The 27,059-nt window shown below is 34.8% G+C and overlaps 1 protein-coding gene across 2 annotated transcripts in view; it reads right to left on the bottom strand.

Moving 5' to 3' along the window:
• The window catches only part of LOC118196559 (TGF-beta receptor type-1-like), a 632,361-nt gene that overhangs the window by 239,072 nt on the left and 366,230 nt on the right, over positions 1-27,059 (bottom strand). The gene's annotated exons all lie outside the window — the stretch shown is intronic.

Raw genomic sequence — 27,059 nt, 5'->3', positions numbered from 1 at the left:
TCAATTAAAAATGTTCATGAATTAAACTCACGCAGTGCAGAGGCGGTTCGCACATTTTGGAGATGATTTTTCATTGTATTTACAAAAATATTTTACCTAAAATTTTAATATTTTAAACGTGCTGTTTCATAAACCTTTTCATGCACTTTCTACACCATAATTTCAAAGGTAATAAAGTCTCTTGTCGCATCGGACGAAGCATTTTATTCCAATCCTTGTTTGGTCAATGTTTGGACAATCCGCTTTTTAAAATGTCCAAAAGCGCAAAAATATGTGGTTGATATATCAGGATATTTAGCAGGGATATCAGTGGCCGTTTCTTGTCCCATGTTTAGTCCAAAGGGGTTTGTTCCTGAGGGACTATAGTTTTCGTTTTGCGATTTTACGTCGAATCACTCTGAATGTCCGTTTCACTTTTCAAACTGTTGTCACCAAATATTATCGACCTGTATTATATTTGAAGAAATTAAATAATGAAAAATCTGCATAAATGTACACTGCTCGACATTAAAAATGCAACACCAAGAAGGAGTGGTCAGAAAGTGATGAAATTTGGAAAAAAGACAGAGACAGCAAGCAGCAATAAGTGATCTTTATTTCAAAATGATAGGCAGAATACAGAGCGAGAACGGCGCCGGCTCAGTAGGATGTAGGACCACCGAGAACAGTGATGCACGAAGAAACACGTCTAGGCATAAAGTCAATAACAGTGCGGATGGTGTCCTGAGGGATGGCTCTCCATTCCCTTTCAACCATTTGCCACAGTTCGTCTTCTCAACGAGGCAGGGGCAGAGTCTGCAAACGGCGTCGAATCACATCCCACACATGTTCGACTGGTGACAGGTCAGGAGAGTACGGTGGCAAGGGAAGCATCTGTATACCTTGCAGAGCATGTTGGCAGATGCGAGCACAGTGTGGTCGGGCGTTATCCTGCTGTAAAACTGCATTAGGTAGTCCCTGAAGGTAGGGGATTGCCATCGGCCGCAGTACCTTATCCAAGTACCGTTGGGCCGTCATAGTGCCCTGAATACGAACTAGAGGGGACCTGGAATCGCAGGCAATGTCCTCCAAACCATTATACCACGTTATCGCGCGGTGGGGCGTTCCACAGTTACTGCCGGATTAGATCTGTCTCCACGTCGACGCCACACACGTAAGCGGCGTCTATCAGTGGATAAAAGCAGGATTCATCTGAGAACACGAAGTTTCGCCATTCTGTCATCCACATTGCTCCAGTCCGGCACCATTCTAAACGTTGGCGTCTATGCTGTGGGGTCAATGGCAGTCTTCTTAACGGACGCCGTGAGTGCTGGCCACGTTCAACCAATCGACGGGAAATGGTTCTGGTAGACACGGGAATATCCAGGGTATCTTGCACAAGCTGCAGAATCGTGGTACAAGTGACCTGCGGGACCGCTACAGCTTGTCGGCCGATGCGTCGATTCACGCGTGCTGACGTCACTCTGGCTGCACCTGCACCCCTCCTTCTTCCCACATTTCCTTGTTCCAATCCTGTTCGCCATAACCGATGCACCGTACTCGCATCCATGTGGTATCAGCTGCGATTTGACGTAAGGACCAACCCGCCCTTCTCAGTCACCAATCGTAAAATCGTCTATCTCCTGGAAGTGTCTTTGTTGACGGCGGCTTGGCATACTCTCCTATTACACGTATCCTCTGGGACAAAAACCAACTTTCTTCGATAATTCGTCTGGCAGAAATAACGACACGAATATTGCCCATTCTGCACGTTCCTTCCCTTATATCTTAATTCGCGTGCGTCGGAGATCTGCGCATTTCACATCATTCGCATAACTCAGTGACGTGCGTCTACTCTAAAATTTGCATAAATTTCTGACCACTCCTTCTTGGTGTTGCATTTTCAATGTCAAGCAGTGCATGATATTTATCACACTGTGATAAAACAACGGTACATAGAGCCATCGAATTTTGAATGACATAATCCTACTGCGAATATGGGCATGTGGAAGCCCAAATTTGAAATTTGGAATTTGTTTTATTATCGATTTCATATTTTGTAAAATTTTAACGAACTTTTGAGTAACAAACTCAAGGATTTCAAAGCGAATAATGGCAACGTTGTACAGAAAAAACATTTTTATCTCCAGAGCGTGAGACTGTACATCGAAAATTCTAAAGATATGCTCATTTTAAAATTATTTTGCGATATTGCTGTTAAATTGAATTTCATGGTTTAAAAATGAAGATCATGATATTTAATAAATATAACACTCAAAACGTTAAAAAAGTCCATTTGGGCGTAATGTAAAATGTGAAAGCTTTCAGACTTTTTTTTGTGATTATTATATAATTATGTTATTTTGCAATCGACTTCTTTCCCTCTCTCCGGGCGAGTTTAAGCTTTTGAGCACCCTGATGTAATATCCATAACAATTTTCAATATAGGACAATATATTGCTAATAAGCGTACAAGATTTCACATATTCGACAATACAATAACCATTCAAATTAAAAAAAAGCTGACGTGGCCACCACATGACTTCCTTGTATAACCTATTAAATTACACACATTTTTTTGCTGCATTTCGTTTAAAGTTATTTCCTCCAGTTATTCTAACTTAATAAATGGAATCACAAGGCAAGTTGAAAATGACACCGAAAACTGCAAATTTTAAAATTAAATACTCCGGTAAATTTTCGTCGCAATTTGATACAACCAAAACATGAATATTTTCGTCATTTAAAACACTTCTTTATTTTTTCTGTCAATGAATGTAAACATATTTCCTCGAATTATTCGAACTTAATTAACACATCTATCAAGGCAAATGGAAAATGGCTTCAAAAATAGCAAATTTTGAAATTAATTATCCCGGTCAATTTTTCTCGCTTGGGAGTCAAATTTTTAATATTTTTTTTTATAAAGAGTGTAAAAATTTCTCAAAAATAACAGTAGGTACCAGAAAACCGCATTAAATGCCAGATTTCGTTATTTGCACAAATTAATATATTTTTTAAATACGATAATGCCAAATTTCATCATTTAAACAGTTCTGTACTTTTGCTGCACTTCATTTAAGCTTGTTTCCTCGAATTATTCTAACTTAATTAACCAATACCTCAAGGCAAGTAGAAAATGACACAAAAAATTGCAAATTTTGGAATTAAGCATTTAAGTCAATTTCGTGATTTAAAACACTTCTGTATCTGGAAGTATACGAGAACGACCAACGACAGCAAAAATAAAGGCCGGGTAAAGGGATATGTAAGAAAATTAAAGAATATTCGAGAAAAATCTATGTCATATGACTCTTACATAATTCTCATGATGTAAATGAAACTAAAACTCAAATGGCCAATAGTAATTTTACAGCAATATTAACCATCCAATCAAAATGCATTGAGAACCAAAACTAACTCTGTCTGAATTAATATTTCACTCTGAACATAACGCACTTGCTTTCAACGCTTTGGTCTAGCTGGATTGCTGTCTGTCTGCTGCTGCTCTCTTACTACCAAGTTATCAAAAATGTAAACTTTTTCAAATAGGCACAATAAATGTGCCAACTTGTTTGTGGCCACAGCATGTTGAAATAAAAGTTAAATATACCTTGACTGCCAAATTTCTATTCCTTGCGGATCGGCGTTTCAGCATTCTACGGCATCAAAATTCTAGCTGTTCATTGTGGATAGAACCACCTGCTTTCTACTACAGAATCTGTTACATATACATATATATAAATATATATACACGTAAGATAAAAATATGTCAATCAAAATTATAATTTAAACTAACGGTAAAACTTTAATTCTCCCTCTTTATTCTAAAAATCGTAATAGCTTCTCAGGATTGTGTCAATTCTAAATCATTCCATTATTAATGGCATGATGACGTAATAATTGGAAACTGAAACTTTTTAAGTCAAACCAAATCTTTTCAATTCATGTGCTTCCATCTCGCATAACTACGCTTTCGTTCTCTACTCTTGCTAGGATGTAACTTCGCTGTCTTGCTTGTTACCGCAATAATATCAAATATGTAAATATTCTGGAATAGGAATGACTAGAGTGCCAAGCGAACTGTGGCCATATATGTCACTTAGAAATAAAATTGGAATTAAAATCGCCTCGACTGCCAAGTTTTCTTAGATATTACGAAGTGAACATTATTAGCGTACTACGCAATCAGAATTCTTCCTCTTCAATATGGATCTAAGATCTGTAATATGTAGATATTACGCAACGACGTTGCTCCGTCTTTTCCTTGCTATTATAACATACATACATACATATACATATATGTATATATATATATATGCGTTTGGTACTTGTGATTATTTATAGCATCGCAGTTCAGTATACATGCTGGCACTTATTGCAATCGCATCGCAGTTCAGTATACATGCTGGCATTTATTGCAATTGCAGTTCAGTGTACAAAATTTCAACATTCTACGACTAATAGTTTTTGAGCTATATACATACATACTGCTACGAATTTTGTGCATAGGTGAATAATTTTAGCGAAATTTTATGTGAAACTGTAGTATATATTTGTATAATGTAACGTGAAAATCTAAAGCAGCGAACCTTCGCCGGCAAGCAAGAATACATAGGCAAGTCTATTTAACATTGAGTAAATGGCAATCTTGTTCAACTGGTGAGATATCGACCAGTATATAGTCGATTATATCCATAAATCCTAATTTGTGTCGCCAAATTTGGCGAGAAATAGCAAAAGTCACCAAACTTGCCGACCATTTGGCGGCATTTTGGTCCCTGTATTTGTAATGGATATTGTAATTGAATAACTGAAACTGATAATATATGCAGCTGTAACCGTATCCGGCCCTCATTTTCATTCTAGTAATTTCGAGAAATGCAAGGTACTAGATATCTCTCGGCGGATGGGAAAAAACTATATAAGACCCGTGAAAGCATCTTTTTCTGAGTAGTTGTTTAGTTAAGCGTTAGTTCGGAACATCTCCGTGTGAGCCTGGCTCTTTAGATGCACTTTGTATCACGTTTTGTTCAACGTTCTTAGTAGTCGGAAGTATCTCTGACTACTAACCATACTCTGTGATACTGTGAACACGTGCATGAGTATTTTTGTGGAAAGTTACACAACTACGAAGTGTTTCTTTTGGTAAAATAAATTTTATCATCGCCTTTTGCAGTCCATTTTACGGACAGTTTTAGAAAAAAGCGTCCTTCATTGTGTCGTACGTAAAGTCACGCAAAAAAATCGTCCGAATGGGTTTGGGTACGGTTAAAATGCATATTTCTGTTGAAATATGATACCCGGGATTTTGCGCTTCCTTTTTACTTCGTACAAGGAAGTAAGAATCGCAAAATTTCAAAATTTTCCTTCATCCCCAATATTAACAAAAATCTTTCAAAAACAGAGATTAGACTCCTTTTTCACTAACTCAAGATTTTCGAAGTTAAATACAGTGGTTACAAGGCGCTGCGTTTCAGTAAAATTACTGGAGAGAAACTGAGATGACTATACGCCACCATTTTTTGAAGAAAAGATCATTTGTCAAAGAACAGCTTCTCCAGTAACATTTTTACAACAACTCTGGCTATTAATCATCAGACAATCAAACACAGTGAAAAAAGAAATACATCAGTATGATAAATAACATCAGTATGATAAATAAAAGTCAGAGTCCAGGTTCTCGTATTCTCTCAGACGCAAGTGATGCGGCCTGTTAAGAAGTTTGCAAACAAATGATTATCAAAAACTTCAATAAAGTCGATTACGGCGCAAGCGCAGACTCAAGTAGCACAAGAAACCAGAATGAAAGTTACTGAAAAAGGCGATAGATGGCGCAACGAGCACAGACAGTTCAAAATTTTGCAAACATTTGAGTTCACATTATCGCACGTTTTCCGCTGTTTACTACAGAGCACTTCCGTTTGCGCTTGAATTGAGGAAAACACATCCAGATTTATCGAAACTTTGATACATTATTAATTACAGATTTCATTTGGCGCAGCTAAGTAGGTAATTATTATTTTTGACGCTATTCAGTGCAGTATGGCTTTTAAAGCTCAGGGTGTTAGCAAAGAATTTGCAATTAAAATATGCCTTTCAAACTTTTTTTTTAGCCCAAAGGGAGGGGTGTAATAGTCTCGAAACGGGATTTTGCATTGCATCGCTATAAACGACTGTATCACTTTTCAAACTGTTGCCACCAAATGCTAATATAAAATAAATATTATATTTAAAGAAATTAAACAATGAGGAATCTGCATGAATATACATATGTATGTTTCTCGCATTGTAAAAAAAACCAACAATTCTTAGAGCGATCAAATTTTGAATAACGTAGCCCTCCACCCACACATGGGCAACTAGAAGCCCGAATTCTGAATTTCGAATTTGTTTCATTATCTATTTTACACTATTTTATAATACATTTTTTGATAAGAAACTCAACGATTTCAAAGAGAGCAGTGACAACACACTGTACGAAAATGGAATAAAATAGTTTTATCTACAGCACGCGAGAGTGTTTATCGGAAATTAGTAAATATGTTTAGCCCAAACGCTCTCGTAACGTGTATATATTTGTAAATGGGAGGGAAAAAACGCCCCATTGGACTTAAAATCTTAAAAGTTTCTTTCTATTTATTTATTTATTAGTCCAAAGGGTCAATTTGCCCTGAAGGACTATTATTTTCGTTTTGGCATTTTGCGTTGGTTCACTATAAATTTCCGATTCCCTTTTCAAGTTGTTGCCACAAATATTATCGTCCTGTATTATATTTAAAGAATTAAATAATGAAGATTCTGAATAAATGTATGTATATTTCTCGCATTGTCATAAAACAATGGTACCCAGAGCCATCAAATTATGAATAACGTACGTTTCCACCCGAATACGGGCATCTGGAAGTCCAAATTTGGATTGCGTTTTATTGTCAATTTCATATTTTGTAAAACTTTCAAAGAATTTTTGATTAAGAAACTCAACGATTTCGAAGCGAGGAATGGCAAAGCTGTACGAGGCGGGGACATTTTTTTTCTCCAGCGCGCGAGAGTGTTGTTGGGAAATTTCAAAGATATTCTCACTTTAAAATTATTTTGCAATATTGCTGTTGAACTGAATTTTATAATTTAAGTGCGAAGAACATGATAATTAATAAATAAAGGTAACACACAAAATGTTAAAAAAACGCCGCTTTGGACTTATTTAAAATCTGAAAGCCTTCAGATTTTTTTTATATTCTCTTTTGTTTGTTTAATTAATTTTTTTTATAAACTTTTCTTGAGCTAGAACGTAAGCTGTACGAATTAACCGGATCTTCAAATTTCGTTGGAGTTTGGCGAATTAGTAAAGCTGAAAAACAGATTAGACCTAATCAATAGTAAAATAAAGAAGTGTAAAAAAGTTGTTTCTTCACCGTTGTAAAACGTCTATCTTGTGAGAAAAGACCGAAACCACCTAGATCTTGAGGCGGTCGTCTTAAACATGATTTAACCTGTCAAATGTTTTCTTTGGGTCAAGACTTTTCAACCGGAGATAGAATATGAAAATATACTTTTGTATAAACTTCAGCATAGCTGAGAAGTCCAAGGAAAATTATAATGATTACCAGTAGGCATACTGAAACAAGCAACATTTAACACTGAAGTCTGTATTTCATTATTTAAAATTAAAAGTATCGGATAAAAGTTTTATCCGTAGAAGTTTGATTAACAAAGTTAGTAAGTTTACAAACAGAATTACACTAGGGATATCTTTGAATTGTGTTTTGATTTATGTTAACCAAAGAAACCAAACCCAAAACCTTACTTTTCCCTCATGCATAACATGTATGCGAGCCAATTTTCCATAGATAGTCCTCCACGTAGGCATCACTCACCTAAGGCAGATAGCCTTCAAATGCTTTGTCATAAATAAACAAACCAAATCAAATACGAAACCTATCTGGTGTTCCGCCAGATGAATGAGCTTCCGCAGCCTTCTGATCCTTGCTCTCTTAATTTTTAAATGCATTATGTAAAAGGGATGTGTTTTCACTGTACAAAATTCTTTCTGAGATTACTTTTGGGATTCTGCTCCGAAAGACTTATACGCAGTGAACATCCGAAATGAGCTTAAACAAGTAATATAAAAAAATAAATAAATAAATAAATAAATAAATAAAGTCAATTCCTACTTAAGTCAACAACAACAAAAATAAATAAATAAATAAACAAATAAATAAAATAAAAAATACAAACATTTTTTTAAAATTTTAATATGTGAAAAAACTGTATTAACATCAAGTGTCCTCGACTACAAGTTTAAAATAATGTATTTGAACTTGAGTGGATGATTAAAAAGTATTTTATTAACGATTGAAAATTAATTAATTAATAATTAATTAAGTAAAGTTTTTTTTAAGTCAATTCCTACTTAGGTCAGCAAGGAAAAATTTAAAAAATACAAAAAAACAAAAAAAAAAAAAAAAAAAAAAACAGAGGGCCTCACCGATGCGCCAGCAGCGAGAGCGAGGTGAAAGAGGAGTATGACATAGACAGTCTTCTATCCCACGCGAAATGTGGTAAGATGTCTCCACGAGAAGGTGGTAAGACGCAGTTCTCCACGAGAAGGTGGTTAAATAATGAACTGTATGTTTCCACGAGGAGGTGGTAACTTGACTGCATATACGACAGCTAGTAGGCAATAAGCTGCTATGTTATAAGATTGGTAAAAGCTATTCGGAATCCTTTTTATATCAAAGGGCACTATGACTTGATTTAATGTACCTTCTTCTGTTATTTTTATTAAATGTTCTGTGGTGTGGAGAACGTTGGAATTGTTAATTAGCACCTTCAACTCCCCTACCATATATATATATATATATGTAAACTAAAAATTTAAAACATTTTTAATATGTGAAAAAACTGCATTAACATCAAGCTTCATTCTCTACAGGTTTTAAAAAATGTATTTGAACTTGAGTGGATGAATAAAAAGTATTTTATTAGCGACTCAAAACTTGAACAAGATATAGGTAATAGTAGATAATAGAGGAATTTAATAAAAAAAATAATTTCTACCTAGGTCAACAAAGAAAAGTTTTTAAAAAATACCAAAAAAATAAATAAATAAAAATATTTTTAAATTAAAAAAAATTAATAAGTGAAAAAACTGTATTAACATGTCATCGCCTCTCATCTATTACAAGTTTAAATAAATGCATTTGAACTTGAGTGGATGAATCAAAAGTACCTTATTAACGATTGAAAATTAATTAATTAATAGTTAATTAAAACAATTTTTTTAAAAGTCAATTCCTACAAGACACGAAAGTTACATAACGCTTTCATACAATAGGTGAAATTATTTTTCCAGTGACAGGAGGGAGGGGAAACCCACCTCAAGGCGCTCTTCGAATTTGAAACTTACATACATCAATACTTGTGAAACTTACACACTTGAATACAATTTCAGACTAAATGCAAAAAACATCGTAGATCAGAAGCATTATAGATTTGAAGCGGCGGAAGTTTTGGCTCCTTGGCACTCACTATACGCCATTCAGATTATTTCCAGCGCGATAATTATAAATGCATGTTTAAAATGCAACAAGAAACATATATAACCCAGCATCTTTGATAACAGGCATCACTGATCGCTTTAAAAAAAACTTCCAATCCCTCGATGATGACAAATTCTAAAACTGGTCATGAGTGCTCGAACTCAGATAAGGCACACTGAGTAAGAAGGAAGTAAGTAGATCATAGACCTGTCGTTTGTAATATGTAAGGAAATTTTTTATACAACTACATGGAGTACAAATTCCATGTTCTGCAAATGTACCGTCACGACGACCAGAAAACTGCAGTCGTTAATCCTTTTGAAAAACATTCTACGACCCATCAGCAGCCCAGTGGTAGGTTGCAGAATACTGATAGGTCGACTCGGATTCGAATCATGGCGAACGGGCTGGCCGGTGGCTTTCCTTCTATGTTGCTGTTATTTATTCTCACTTGACAGCCCAAGAGACATCAGCCCAAGCCCATGAAATTCTTCGTGGCAAGGAGCTCAAGATCGTTGGCAGCAGCCTTGAGCACCTTACAGGTGACAGTGCGATTTAGTTCAGTTCCGCCCCAAATTTTGATGGAGGGCATCCAACGGAGACGGGTCAGAAGGTCACCTACCGCTCTCCCCTTCCACTAAACCAAACGAGAGGACTTTCGACTCGCCGCATATTTAGAGTGCCACTGTGCCTCACCGACACTTGTAGAGACATTATGTATTTTCTTTAAAGCAAAAATGAGTAACGCCTTCGTCGGTAATCGAACCACGAACCTCTGGAATACGTGTCCAGCATGCAGACCACTACACCAGGAAGGCATGGAAGAAATACCTTATATAACCCCTTTTAAAGGGCGACTGAAGTTTTTAGCGGACCCAATCGCCAAATCGGTGTGGAGATTCATCATCCACCACCCTTTTAGTTCGGGCACCACTGTATAGAAATTTTTGGAAGCAGGCGAAATGAAAAATGAGCAACGTTTTCGATGGGAATCGAACCATGGACCTCTGGAATACGCGTCCAGCATGCAGACCACTACACCACGAAGGCGGGAGAAATACCTTATACACTATACATTTACAAACATCCATGCCTTCTCCGGGATTTAAAACTGGGCCCTTTGGCACGGCAATCAGCGACGCTAACCACTATATCGGTTGGACGGTTTTTCTCATGTGTAACGCGGATACCAACCAGTTTCTCTCAGAAAGTTCTCTAGAAAGGCATCCCTTCCCTTACGAGAGATATATCTCCTGCATTTGGCCATAGCCAAATAAACCAAACCAAAATATTCTGCCTATATTTATGTGGCATAAGAGTCAATGGAAACATGGCGGTCACAGCTTGGAAGTTCAAATTAATTGTAGAATAATTTGCTTAAAATTAATTACAGCAAAGCACGCCAAAGCTGTCTGCTTAGCAAGAGGAAATCCTTCATTCCCTCCCGCTAAGCAATTCACGACTTTCGAACGACTGCGAAACTATTTCCTACTAATGTTACACATAGAGAAAAATAAAAATGACACTCTCTTCCGGGAAGAAAAAAATACCACCGTCGCAACGAAAGAGTAACTACTAACTATTTTGACAAGTAAAACCACTTGGCTTTATGGCGTTTTGAGGCAACATTGGTGAGCACTAAAAAAAATGTTTTACGTCTTAAAAGTTTCACTTACATTGCGAAAATATACGCTCTTGATTCGGTCTAAAATTAGAGTTAACCATTAGAGAGGGAAAAAAATCATTTTAAAAATAAGCAAAAGTTAAGTAAGTGTGCTAAAGAGTGCTGTTCTAAATTTTATCATCTTGTAACAATTAAAAGAAGTTAACGAAGGGAGTAGATGGAAGCTTCAACTCATTTTTACAGAGTATAGAAGATGAGAACAGATATCACTAAGATGTATCTTTAAAGCCAGTTAAGAAAATAAATGAAAATTAAAAATAAAATGTTCGCCAACATCGGATATCTCTTTTACGTATATGGCAGCAAGAAATTATCATACCTCTTCATTATATCACGTCACTTTTTGCACATTTTGATGTATTTAAGTTTGGTTTAATTTGGTTTATCAGATTACGACAAAGCACTCGAGGGCTATCTGCCTTAAGGGAGGGATACCTTCGTGGAGGACTTTTTAAGGGAACCTGGCTCGTATACACGTTATACATGGGGAAAATGACAAAAAACACTCTGCAGCCAGCCCGTTCGCGGGATTTCGAAGCAGGAGACATGAAAAAATGAGCAATGCCCTCGCCGGGACTCGAACATCGCACCTCTCCGAATACGCACTAAGCGTGGTGATCATTACACCACGAAGGCATGCTAAGAAGGCGGCAGAAATACCTTATATACTCGTCCTTTAAAAGAGCGACTGGGGATTAGGGAACCCAGTCGTCAAATCCTGCTCAAGGAGGATCATCATTCACCTCCATTTTTTTTACAGTTCGGGTGCCACTGTAGAGTCATTAGGTTATTTTGATGCAGGAGTCATGAAAAATGAAAAATACCCTGGCCGGGACTCGAACCTCACACCTCTCGAATACGCTTTAAGTGTGTTAACCATTACACCACGAAGGCATGCTAAGAAAGCAAAAGAAATACCTTATAAGGCTATTATTTAAAGACGTTCATTCTTCAAAAGTACAAATGTTATTTTGAAAAATTAATGAAAGAACGCATTTAAAAGACTGCTATTTAAAATATGTAAAAAAATAGTGAGATGATACAGCAAAATAAATTTGTATTTTCACTTCGGCTGAGATTTGGAATCAGTAAGATCTACCAGACAACGGAAATTAAATTCAGGAGCAGTTATAAGTTTCACAATAATGCCCTTCCTAATACCATTTTGCTTTTCCTGGCAAGGGTTACAAAGATAGTACAGTTCAATATCATTACGTGTAACATTTTAGTATTTGATTGAAAGTTCTTCCAACATTCTGTCATGTCTGTGTCCAGTACTCAAATGAGTTTTCATGAAGTACGGGAAATAACTCAGCGTCGGTGACGTAATACTGTATGAATGTACTTTTTACAAACATCACATCCTAGCGATTCAGCGGCCAATAGTCTCGGGGTTTTCCTTCTCAGTAGTCATTTTGGCTTTTTTACATAATATTTTACATCCCATTCGGCAAAAAGACACTGAAGGTGCAGAAACTGACTTAATTCACTGTTCTGCTAAGTTTCATAAGTCAATCATTTCTTAAAGTAAAAAATGCATAGCTTACATAAAAGAATAAAAAACAACTGAGCTCACCGAGCCTAGTAACAGAATGTGCGTGTAAATATATATATATTTATATAGTCCTAGCGAGGCCAATTGCAACCAAAAAAGGAGGTGGACATTTATATGTTATAGCAGTCCTTCATACAAAATTTCAACGTTCTGAGGATACTCGTATTTGAGTTACGCGAGATACATACATACATACTTACGTACGTACTTAATTGCATTCGATAGCGGACAAAATGGATATTTGCGTTGATATATGATACCCAAAAATTTTCGTGATCACAATACTTCTTTTACTTCGTACAAGAAAGTAAAAACAGAAGTAAAAGTAACAGACGTAGCGAAGTAAGTATTAATACTATTAAAAAGCAGAAAGAGGAGAACATTCAAAATTATCGGCTCTATGAGAAAGATAAAACGAGATATACAGTAAGAATTACAAAAGACAGCAACAAAAGACAACTAGAAGAAATGTCTCGACAACAAGAGGGAGAAAGAAAAATGATTTTCTAATCCACAAAAGTTCCTCTATAATCCACATGTTGCCTAATCCACGAAATTTAGGCAAAATTTGATAAAATGGAAAGTTTTCACACAAAGAATGTCATCCTGATTAAAGCAATAGCAAACTACATACAGTTCAGGGTCAGGATGGATAATTCGTTTTATGCAGAAGTGTACACAAAACGGTCTTCTGATATGAGAAACTGAAACTATGTTGAGTAGAACTGTTGTTGATCCTAACAAATGCAATCTACAAGTTGTCTCTCCAACATGTGTCATGTCTGAACCTTGGCAACTTATCTGGAGGTCATCAACATATAATATACCAGAAACAGAGGAAGGAAGCTCTTTTAAAACTGAGTTTATTTTTAGGCTCGCATAAATGGCCAAGTAAAAGTAAAACAAAGCTCTTCATTGCAAGAGGCTAACAGCCGAGGTTCGCATCTTCCAACAGAACCAAAGTACAATAAAACAATTTCCACAAATCAGAAGAAAAAAAAAAGGCCTAAGAATTTTGATATATTCCCAAAGAACAAGAATATTTTAACGAAACCAACCATTTTATCTACTGACAGTGTTAATCGTGAAGAAGAAGAACCATGTCACTGACTTTTTTAAAGTAAAATTTAATATTTTTGTTCATATGTTAGTATCTTGCAGTTTGGGACGATGTCTTCGTCCTGATAAAGTTCTAAAAGATGTTCGTCCTGATAAAGTGTTTTTAAAGTTTAATACACTTTTTGTCTCATCTTAATAACAGTTTAAAGGAAAAGAAAATTCTCTTTTTTACTTCCTTACATGAAGTTGCAAGGATTATGTTAATTTTGTTAATAGTTACATTTTAAGTTAAAGTTCCTTTCCTGTTATATTCTTAACTTCAACTTACTACTTCCGGCCAGAACGTAGTTTTGGAATCTTTCTGAATACTTAATGAGGAGAAGCGGCATTTCAACCGCGAAGTTACTTACAGAGAGAGTGAGAGAGAATCAGAGTTTCTGATTTACGTGCGTCTGCCTTTTGGCCTCTCTCTCTCTCTCTCAAAGCTGTTTACGCTCGGCCGTACTCAGGCCCTTGCTAAGCTTTGTAGTCAAATAGAGTTATAGGACCAACTCGATTAGAATCTTCACAGCTTCGGCTATATTTATTTAGTTAATCTTAGTTTTAGTTTAATTTTTAGTCTCTTAAGTTCAAGCCCAAGTGTCGGCTTTGATTGTACACTCCAAGACGGAGTTTTGTTAAATCTTATTGGAATTATAAAGGGTTAGTTACCATTCCATCTTGTTGCTTCTCATCACACGAACTTAAGCGATTATTCGGTAACTAGTTCTTAAGATTCGTCACTTTCTACAGTAACTGAGAATTACACTAGTGAAAATCTTACAAAGTAAAGGAAGTACTGTAGTCGCGAAAAATTTCGGTTATCATATTTTAACGAAAATATCCATTTTAACGCTCCCGAACCCATTTGAACGATATTTTTTGCCTGACATCTGTACGTACGCACACAATGAAGGTACAAAACAGGTTGCAAAATGGATTTAAAATGGGTTCATAAGAGACCTCTTTGTGACGTCTGTACGAACGTAGTAGCCTCAAATATTGAAATTTTCTATACAGGACTGCTATAGCATATAGTTATGCACATCCCTTTTTCGTAGCAATCCGTCACCCAAAATGTATATATACTCACTCTGTCATCCGGCTCGGTGAAATCAGTTTTTTAATTCTTATATGTTGGAAAATTGTGCATATTTTGCTTTAAAGTGATAAAATTACGTTGTTCTTATGTTTCGGTCAGGGGTTTTAAACCTCTAGTTAATTTGCATGCAATAGTTCTAGAATTATACAAAAATTAAGAGTTGTTTAAGTGGTACTAAGGTGGCCGTTTGTTTACATTTGACACTCATAGTAGAACTATGAATAAGTCAGTTTTTGCACTACGTTTACTGTCTTTTTTCCTAGAGGAATCAAAAGTAAACTTTCAATTTTGCGCATTGAAAAATCTACCTTCTTGCCCGCTGAGCGAATTCCTGGTTTTCATGTAGAAATTCTAATTTTAATTGTAAAACTGTTTTTAACTGTATTTTTTGTTTTACGTCTTTCTGTATTTTACAATTTTAAATAAAGATGCTTTGAGTTTTTATGTATTTTTGCCTTGCCGCGACACGAGAATTGAATTCATTGAATGAGAAATATATCTCAAATGAAACTCGAGGAAATAAATTTATATGAAATGCACCAAAAATATGTGTATAATTTAATAGGCCGTACAAGGAAGTCCCGTGGTGTCCTCGTCAGATATTTTATCTTTTATTTTAATAATAAATAATTGTTGCTGTGTGTCCCTAACATACGTTAAATTTAAGTTACAATAAGCAATAACACAAGAATACCAATCAGCACTAAAAGAGAGGAGAATAAAAGAGCAGCAGATTGGCGAAAATAAAAATACTGTCTATTACAATTGAAACTGCACAAACAATCATACAATTATTGAAGTAATAACAGCATTAAGAACTGCTACTGATAAGGAATAACATGAGTTCAGAGAAGGATACAGTAGCTGAGGAGGTCAAAATATACTTCAGACAGAAATACGATAACATGTACACTGCGAAAGGACAGTTCTACATATCCCGTTCTACTCGGCCGATTGACGAAATTCAATTTGCGTTTTTAATGTCTCAAAAGCGCGACTTAGGATATGTATTAGATTTATATATAGCATTGTTCTAATATAGGTATTTTGACACAAAATCGCACTTTTTCTGAAATGACATGCCAATTTTTATCATATTCAACGACTCAAATTAGGCCTAAATATTAAATCAAAAGTAAACTTTCAATTTTGCGCATGTAAAATCTATCTTCTTGCCCGCTGAGCGAATTCCTGGTTTTCATGTAGAAATTTGTAGAAATTTCATGTAAAATTTGGCGCGAAATTTACGAAGAAATTAAAATATTTATCTTTTGCATTTGTTTTCAGTTTGCGCCAAGAATCATTCACTTGGCGAACTTCTTAATTTATAGCAACCTATTTTCCTTTCTTTTTTCATTGTACACAACCAGAAAAAAATCATAGTTCATTATTTTCGAATAATTTTAACAAAGCGCGTAAAACCACATTTGGCGTTATTATCGCTTATAACAAACATGTCAAATTTGAAAATGCACCGATATGTAAATTCACGTATATCTTAGACATTGCGAATAAAAAAACTTCTAATTTTTTGCAGGTGTGCCTAGAAATACATGTACTTTAAGATGATGTTAGAAATTTTTACGTTATAGTACAAAAATGGTTTCGAAAAAGTTATAAAAAATATTTAAAAATAAATCATAAAAAAAATTTGCGAATTATATTTGGATTAAGCCTAAATTTCGAAGTTTGGAAGAATGAATCAAGTAAGTTTAATAAAAAAAGATATATTAATAAATGTATATCAAATTCAATTAACAGGAGGTACAATTTTGAGAGCTAATTTTTTAAAAACTACTCGTGCGATTTTTACAAAACCTGGCAGTAGGGCATAATTTGAGTCATAAAATCGAAATATCAAAGTTCAGTACATTGCATAATTTGAGTGAAATTATATGTAAAATTACAGTACCTCTTGCGCAATGTCACATGAAGTGCCTGGAAACAGCGAAGCTCTACCGGAAACATAACGATTACAGGGGCAAGTACATTGAGGTAAAATGGCTATCTCGTTAAATTAGCAATATATTCCAACCTGGCGACTAATTTTGGTCGCCAAATTTGGCGAAAACTTGTTAAAAGCTTAAACTTAGCAATCATTTAGCAACATTTTGGTCTGGTCCCTGAATAACAAATTAGTACTGTAATTGAATAACTGTAACTGATCCCTATATTTAACTGTAATCGCATCCGGCCCTTTTATGTAATTGCACATTCCTTCCAGTAATTTCGATAAAGGGAAAATACTAAAAATTTCCCGAATAAAGGGAAAATACTGTAAATTTTCCGAATAAATGGAAAATACTGGAAATTTCCCGAATAAAGGGAAAATACTGGATATTTCCCGAATAAAGGGAAAATACTGGATATTTCCCGAATATACTGAAAATACTAGAAATTTTCCGAATGCCGCGGGGGGACTACGTAAGATCAGAGAGAGAAACAGTTCTCAGTTTTTAGTTCAGAGTTAAAGTTCCGTGCCAGCTTCGCTCTTTACATGCGATTTGCACTGCGTTCTGTCTAACGTTCTTCGTAGTTTAAAGTGGTAACTAATGATTGTGCCGTGCCTTACTGAAAACAACTGTGCGAATACTTTGATGGAAAGTTCGAAAACTGTAAAATGTTTCTTTTGCAAAAATAAATTTTATGAAGCTATCATCGGTTCTGAGTGCATTCAATCTATTACGAACCCGTATGCACGTAGCAATATTTTTAACTCCAGATAACAAGTATAGGTATACGGTGAGTATCACAAGCATACTTTAGGATCGTCAAAAGAATTCCAGACCTGTTTGGACGCATGAAGGAATTAAAAAAGCTTTAAACTTTTAAATGAACAATTAAATTAAATATTTAATTTAATAATTAAATCAAAATTTAAAACACTATTCATTTACTGCACGACAACTTAAAACAGGAGTTAGAAACACAGAAAAATTAATTACTATGGACATCAAAATGAAAACAGTCTCGCTAGAAGTTGTACAATACAGCAATAGATAACTAAATGCAATAAAATATAAACGCAATGAAATAATTTTAATTAAATTATCTGTAATACAATTTCGCACTTGACTATTTTATTTCAAAGAAATTTAATAAAACTTTCATTACTTGAAATACTTTGTCGTCCAGCAGAACAGAAGTAATTGTAATTAGTATTTCTTTCAGTTCTTCAGCAGAAAATCTTTCTCCGTCTAATTTAACATCACAGATTGAAAAGAATTGAGGATCATTTTTGGTAAAATTTACAAGCAAATTTAAAATAAATTACGGGAATTTTTAATAAAACTTCGCACCAGATTAAAAAAAAAAAGGTTTCAGATTTTAAATTGCGTCCAAAGGGGCGTTTTTTTAAAAATTTGTCCGTTAACTTTACTTATTAAATATCAAATTCTTCGCACTTAAACCATAAAATTCAGTTCTAGAACAATATCGCAAAATAGTTTTAAATTGAGCATATGTTTACAATTTCCGATACAGAGTCTCAAAAAAAGAGTTTACCTTACCAACCACCTCAGCGCCATTCGGCAAATTTTACGGAAGAAGAACAATTACCTTTATTGTAATAAATTATATATTACATACATACGCTACGTTTCAAGTATACATTTATTCCAAATTTGGTATCCGAAATGTTTCGTAATTACAATACTTCGTTTACTTCGTACAAAGAATTAAAAGTGTTTGAGAAACAATTGCAATTTTCAATATTTTTAATGAACTCCAATATATAAAGAATGCAGTACTGGTATTGTTACGAGGTGATACTGGCGACGCAGTTCCTCTGAAATTGAAACAATCGCGTTCCATTTTAATGATCACTTCCAGTTCTGCTTAGCTGTCAACAAAACTGAATTCTTGAACTTTTGACTTTAAAACAATTTAGACCTGAATTCCAAAGATTCGAACCAAGAAAAATGCACGAATGTCAGAGGATTCGAATGTATCAATCGTAACTATTATAGCACTTGCATATATTCAATAAGAAATTATAACACTTTTAAGAATTAATAATAATAACTAAAGAATGAATTAGAACTAATAGTAACTTAAACAACTAAAAGGAACTTCAGTTTACTAGCTCATTCATAATTAAATTTTTCCAAAGGAAGGCTTTTATATCAAATTACAATGCTAGTAACACATGATGACTGCAAATGGACAAGACACCATACTTTTAAACAGAGAGTATCATTAACAACAGACAGCGTATTCTTACCCAAAGCAGGTTATGCTAATAAACTGGCGGCGCTGCCAAGATTTCTTTATTACAAAGTTGCTCAAACCTAAAGGGGATGTCAACGACTTGAATAAAGTAAATTTTCAACTTTGAATCTGTAGTTCCTGCTTACTCTAAACATTTATCAGAAGAAAGACGCATTACTTTATGTCTTGCGCTTTGGAGAACAATCTGCATAATATAAACTGAAGTTACTGAATGGTATTCATTATGATGAAGCCATACACCGGCGACTTTTAACAAAGCTGTTTATTAGACAAGTCTGTAAGAAGACAGACTACCATTATACTAAGGGTACAGCTTGCAAAAAAAAAAAAAAAAAAAAAAAAAGGGGGGGGGGCAGTTATCTTCCGTTCTACTGGACCGACTGTCGAAATTTAATTTGCATTTTCCATGTCTCGAAAGCGCGACTTAGGAATATGTATTAGATTTATATATAGAATTGTTCTAATACAGGTATTTTGATACAAAATCGGACATTTTCTGAATTGATATGCGAATTTTTTTTCCATATTTCGACTCTACGACTCAAATTTTACCTAGATATTAAATTTTGTAATTTTTGGCGAGAAACTTATGGAGGAATTTAAAAATTTATCTTCCCACCTTTTTGTTTTCAGTTTGCGCCAAGAATAATTCACTTGGCGAACTTAATTTATAGTAACCTACTTTCCTTTCCTTTTTTTCATTGTACACGAACGGAAAATATGACACAGTTCGTACATTCTAATAATTTTAACAATGTGCGTGAACCACATTTGGCGTTATTATCGCTTTTAACTCGTTTGCCAAATTTCAAAAATGCCAAAAAATAAATTCACGTATAACGTAGGAAATTTCGAATTAAAAAACTGAAATTGTTTTGCAGAAATACATATACTTTAAGATGATGGCAAAAATTTGATAGGTTGTAATTTAAAACTTTTTTGAAAAATTTATAAAAAATACTAAAATATACAAATTTTTAAAAGAAATAAGAAAAGAGCTGCGAAAATTATTGAGAATGAACATAAATTTCGAAATGTGAACGGAAGAATCAAATAAGTTTAAGGAAAAAAAAGAGATATAATAAAATATATTGTAGACTCATTAGGCTAATTGGAAGCAGAAATGATGAAAAATATGCAACCGCCTTCGCCGGGAATCGAACCACGGACCTCTGGTATACCGGCCCAGCGTGCTACCGTTACACCACGAAGGCACGCTAGGGAAGTGGGAGAAATACCTTATATACTCCCCTTTTTAAAGGGCGACTAGGGTTTTAGGAGACCTAGTCCCCTAAACCTGGGTGCGGAGAATCATCATCCAAAACCCTTTTAGTTCGGGCGCCACTTGTACAGTCATTAGGTTAATTGGAAGCAGAAAGGATGAAAAATATGCAACCGCCTTTCCCGGGAATCGAACCATGGACCTCTGGAATACCGGCCCAGAAAAAGTTCGATTTTGTGTCAAAATACCAATGTTCAAACAATGCTATATATAAATCTAATACATATCCTAAGTCGTGCTTTCGAGACAGGGAAAACGCAAGTTAAATTACGACAATGGATCCCGTAGAACGGGAGATATAGAAATATCCCAATTTTTTGTGCAAGGCGTACATGGAAATGGCAGGTGAGAGTCTAGAACTATTATGTTATTTTGAAGCAGGAGACGTAAAAAATGTGCAATGACCTCGCTGATACTCGAACCTTGGAACTCTCGAAATACGCGCGCAGGATGCTTCCAGTTACACCACGAAGGCATGAGGAAAAAAGAGAGAAAATACTTTATAAGCGTACTAGATGCAAATCAATACAGTAAAAAAACTCATAAATATAGTAATTTTTATATTAAGAACAAATTCAACGCAGTCTATCCCAATGTCTGGACGATTGCGTTGGATTATTCTTAATGCGTATTATTATAAATTAATCAGTGAAAGATACTGTTCTGTTATCGGGATCGGAGTCATCCCAAATATTCTGCTGCTAAACTCGCCAAGGGATTGATTTATATGAAGTCGCCAATGTTTACTTTTAAAACTGTTACAATGCTACATTAAAAAAAGTAAAAAAGTGTATTTCAAAACAGGCAACGACACTACAAACTCTAAAGATGTAACGGTCACTCTTGTTTTTATTATTCTTGCGTTTACCTTGGATTTGAAAATTTTGCTATTTACCTAATGATGAAAACATCGATAGAATTTTGCTTAAAATCTAATGTTTATATCATTTTGCTTAATTCTGCATTTCATTATTGGTATGCTTTCTTATAAATCAAATGTTGTTGACTAATGCTCACTTGTCTGGCCTATAGTCAGGCGAAGCCCACGGAATTTCTCATGGCGAGGAGCGCAATTTTACGCTTGCCGTTGGCAACAGCCCCGAGCAGCATACAGGTAATAATACGATTTAGCTCAGTTCCACACCCAATTTTGCTAGAGAGTAGCCCGGGGAGTACGGGTTTCAGGGTTTCCCACCCCTCTTCCGCTACCAACAAACTCTTGAGAGGACTTTCGGCTCGTCGCATATTTAGATTCGTATATATTTACAAACACCCATGCCTTCTCCGGGTTTCGAACCGGAGCCCTTCAGAACAGCAGTCTGTGACTGCTAAGCATTATACCGGTTAGGCGGCCAAGAAAAAGTAAAGAAAATGTTAATAAAAAAATCAGATGTGTACACTACATGACTTCCTTGCACGGAATATTAAATTATACGCATTTTTTCTAGCATTTCATTTAAACTTATTGGAGTGAAATCTAATTCGTCGACAGCGCATAAACCACAATAGAATAAATGCACTCTTTAAAATTCACTATATTTGTTTACCATAGCGACACTCTGGCGTTAGGTTCATAAAAGCGTTATATTTCGTTCATATTATAACTCAGAATGTGCAAAATTTATATCATTCGAAGAATTGTCTAATCGCTGCCACATGTTCTATTCAAATACTATAATAAAGCTAGAACGATGTATAACAGAAAGTAAGCAAACAAAACAAAAAAGAAACAGTTTTTCACAGACGATTCAGTATTTCTCTTTCAATTAACTCAGTCTCACTTCGCGACAAGACAAAAATACATACAAACTCAAAATATCTATATTAAAAGTTACGAAGCAAATCTTAAACACTTACTTCCTCGAAAAAATTCTAGAAAGGATTTAATTCGCAATAATAAATGAAGGCGTTATCTTTGTTGTTGCGAAGCTCAGTCTCTCTAGATTGGCAACAAATCTATTATTCTGCTGTTTAAATGTAAACAAACATGTCCGCCCTTTTTATTTAAAAATTAGGCTTAACCGCACTTAAACAATTATTAAATTGTTGGTAATTCTACAAATATTGCTTGCCGATTTCCCAAAGGCATAAAAACCATAACCGGAAGATAAGAACAACAATTATATTTAAAGCAAAAATGCACAATTTACAGACATATAAGAGTACAGAAACCGAGATCACTGAGCCGGGTAACAGAGTATATATATATATACGTTTGGTGCGGCCGATTGCAACCAAAATACGAGGTGCACATCTACATATTATAGCAGTCCTTTATACAAAATTTCAACGTTCTCAGGTTACTTGTTTTTGAGTTATGCGAGATATATATACGTACGTACAGACACCGCAAAAAAATTCTCTTCAGAATTCATTTTAAAACAGTTTTATAATTTTTGTGGAGGAAGAGTCTTTTACTCTGTCCTTACGTACAGATGTCACGTAAAAACATTGTTAAATTACATTCGATAGCGGTCAAAATGGATATTTTCATTGAACATGCTGCCCAAAACGTTTCGCGATTACAATACTTCCTTTTTACTTCGTACAAGGAATTAAAAATCTGAAAGCTTCCAGGCTTTATATTAAGCCCAAAGAGGCTTTTTTAACGTTTTGTGTGTTACCTTTATTTATTAAATACCATGTTCCTCGCACTTAAACTACAAAATTTAATTCAACAGCAATATCACAAAATACTTAAAAGAGCATATCTTTAAAATTTCCGATACAGTCTCGAGCGCTGGAGATAAAAGTGTTTCTTCCCGTACAGTGTTGCCATTGCTCGCTTTGAAATTGCTGAGTTTGTTAATAAAAAAAACCATAAATGCTTTATGAAATATAATAAAATAAATTCCAAATTTAAGCTTCCAGATGTTCATTTCGGGTGGAGACTACGTCATTCAAAATCCGATGGCCCTAGGTACCGTTATTTTATAACAATGCGAGAAACATACATACATTTCTGCAGATTCTTCATTATTTAATTTCTTCAGATATAATTACAGGGCTGTAATATTTGGTGGCAACAATTTAAAAGTGATCCACCGTTTACAGTGAATCAAAGCAAAATGCCAAAGCGAAATTAATTGACCTTTTGGGCTAATCAATACCAAAACTTGAATAAAAGTAAACTGTATATTAATAAACTGAAGCTAAATATTTAACGGGTAAATAAAAGGTTGACCGCATCCCTCCACAGAAAGATTTGACTTTCAGGAAGTAATCTTTCATTGCGACGTTTCAAATACCAGCATATGAAATACAATGAAATGTTAATTAAATTAAAAATCAAATCTTGTCACGAGGTAGTATTTATTTAAACGTTACTGACAGCAGATTGTACATGGTAAGCGGATGTCTTAATTAGTCCGAATCACTTGTGATTCTGACGATCAGAATTCATTATCAAAACCCAAAATAAAGCCCATTATTCTTATCAGTCATTGGTTTGAAGTAACCTAGACGGTAATTAACATTTTATGTCGTTAGAATATTGACTAGGAGGTGATTAGGTGACAGATAGTTTCAGGAAGCTTTTGATCAGATATAATCCTTTTCAAGGCATCTTATATTAGAAGTAACTAAACAAAATTTAAATTTCGTTCTATTCTCTATTTTCAATCATAAAAGTGATTTATATCTTGAAGAAATAATTTATCATATTTTAATAATGATAATAATAATATTGTTATTTTTTCAAATCTTGGTGAGTGGACATCTAAGATATTCTCAGAAATACAGGGGTCAGCGCCAATCCACTATTACTGAGATTTAGAAAACGAAAGATTAATTACATTAGATATGCCCAACCCTTTTCTTGTATCGACCCTCTTTAAAAGGGTGGTTTCTTTCATCGACCCCCTTTGAAAGGATAGTTTTTCTTCATCGACCCCCTTTAAAAGGATGCTTTTTCTTCTTCGAACCCCCTTTAAAAGAATGGTCTTCTTGCATCAACCCTCTTTAAAAGGATGGTTTTCTTTATTGACCCCCCTTTAAAAGGATGGTCTTTTTCATCGAACCTCTTTAAAAGAATGGTTTTCGTGCATCGAACACCGTTTAAAAGAATGGTCTTCTTGCATCAACCCTCTTTAAAAGGATGGTTTTCTTCATCGAACCCCTTTAAGGATTGTTTCCTTACATCAACCCCCTTTAAAAGGATGGGTTTCTTCATCGAACCCCTTTAAGGATTGTTTCCTTACATCGACCACATTTAAAAGAATGGTTTTCTTCATCGAACCCCTTTAAAAGGATTGTTTCCTTACATCGACCCCCTTTAAAAGGATGGTTTTCTTCATCGACCTCCTTTAAAAGGATGATTTTTCTTGTATCGACCCTTTTAAAAGGATGGTTTTCTTTATTCACATTTTCTTTTATATAGCACACAATATAATCATAATACAAATAATTGCACATTTCGGATGACACTTAAAAACTTATCCTACCTATGTGTTTTGAATAAGATTGACTGTATATGATATTGCTTTATTTCAATAAACAATTTAAACAATAATCGGTTTTATTAGTTTTTCTTCTTTTCGTCTTCTTTCCTTCCCCCTATCAATATGATCTTCATTATGCTAATCAGCTGCCGGTGAATATTTGGCTAACGACCCCAAATCGATTCTTTCATCATCATGGATGCTTTCTAAAATTTCATCGATCCCGTTGGAAACCCCTGAATTACATCGTGTGAAAAATGTTAGAGCTCTGATGCATTTCTAGCACTTCCTTGCGATTTACGAGGGGTAACACACACACAAACTAACTACATGTGCAGCTTGAAAAAAAAGAGTCGAGTTGGCAACAACTGTTTGGAATTGAGTGGGTTCCTATTGGTCAGAACGTTAATGGACACTACTTTAAAAGTACTACATTAAAGTACTAAAAAGACTTCCTGAAAAAAAGTCAAAGTTGTGGTGTGATGGATAGCTTTTGCATCAGGACAATGCACCCGCTCACATGGCTCCATCTGTCGAGCAGTTTCTGACCAGCAAAACCATTACTGTGATGGGGCATCCTCCTGAACTCCTGAACATTATTCACCTGAACTTCTGGAAACAACTTTTTCTCATCTCCTAGAAGTACAGAAAAATCTAAGAATTATTCACTGTTCAAAGATCCTGTTTTGAATAGGACTACTTTCAGCGTATGCTTTCGGAGCGTATTTTTTCTTTTAATAGAAAATAGAATAAAAATCAATCAAATATAATAGTGGTATAACGGGTTAGGGTAGCAGACTCCAATACCAAAACACTTGGGTTCAAATTCAGGATAAGGCACGATTGTAACTGTCCCTCGCTTCATAGGAAGCAAAGGTGGGCCGCGTATTAGGTGCCTCCATAATCAAGTGACCACCACTTCTGGCATTACTAGTGGCCAAGCCAAAAGCGGCTGATTGCCCGCCATTTAAAGGGGGGGGAGGAGTCTTTAAGCGAGCCTAAGTCATCACTATCAGAACTTAAAGCTTCTAATTGTTGAATTATTTTTCGGAAAAGTCAGAGTTTACTTTATATAAAAATGACTTTCCATATACACGATATATTGTATGGATTTAAAAAAGTGTTTGTGCTCGTATGAACATTATTTGTATTACGAATCAAAAGAATAATTCAGAAACTGAGAGCTTTGCAACAAATAATAATAGCTTGCGGTATGCATCGCCTTCAAAACAATGTGAAACAACACTGCCCACATCCTAGACAAGAAAAAAAGAATAAACGACAAATATTTTCCCAATATATGCTTTAAACAAAGACAGTCCACACAAATGGATATTCGAAAAGAAAATATGTAAAAGATTTTCTTATGGAATGTTTCCGCATCAAAACACATCATGAGTATTCCATATTACGTTATCCTATATATGGAAAATTATATTAATGAGAAATTGCTAAGAAGATGGTAACGGAATATTTTTATGGTGGAAAAAAATAAATAATTCTTCAAGAAAGAATTCAGTTCTCAGAAGTATGCATTGATAAGAAAAATATACTCTTTATTTATTGCCAAAGAAAACATTTATTAAATGCCAATTATTTCTCATTTAATGTCATAAAATACTTTGACCAACTCAGTATAGATTCAAAAGTAAGACAGAACTGTTAAAGACAAGCTATAATAAGTCATAAGAATATATAACTATTAAAATCTGCGCGCGTCTGCCTGTTTGGGGAGCTGAGTTTCGAGAGAGGCACCACCGGATTCCAAAAATTCGTGAAAAACCATTTTGACCATTCTCATCTTCGTATGATTTTAATTTATATTAATTAAAAATTGCGAAAACGCTACTTTTCGCCCTTATTTTTCCGAGTGGCAACAGTCTCGCACGCTGGAGATAAAAATCTGTTTTATTTCGAACAGTGTTGCCATTGCTCGCTTTCAAATCGTAGAGTTTGTTAATGAAAAATTTGTATGTTTTACAAAATATGAAATAAAAATACCATTCCCAAACATTAAACATAATATTCCTGATTCCGAAAATTCGTGGATAGAAATTTCGACCATTCTCATCTTCGTATGACTTTAATCAGCCGAGTTATTAATTAAAAATTCTCAAAATGCTAATTTTTTAACTCTTTTTTTCCCAA

This window comes from Stegodyphus dumicola, chromosome 3 (genome assembly GCF_044657685.1).
Source record: "Stegodyphus dumicola isolate Sdum_Otavi_A_Nest chromosome 3, ASM4465768v1".
NCBI classification, from domain to species: domain Eukaryota; kingdom Metazoa; phylum Arthropoda; class Arachnida; order Araneae; family Eresidae; genus Stegodyphus; species Stegodyphus dumicola.
The sequence above is the reverse complement of the archived record's forward strand: the minus strand, read 5'-3'. Positions and strand labels throughout refer to the sequence as shown.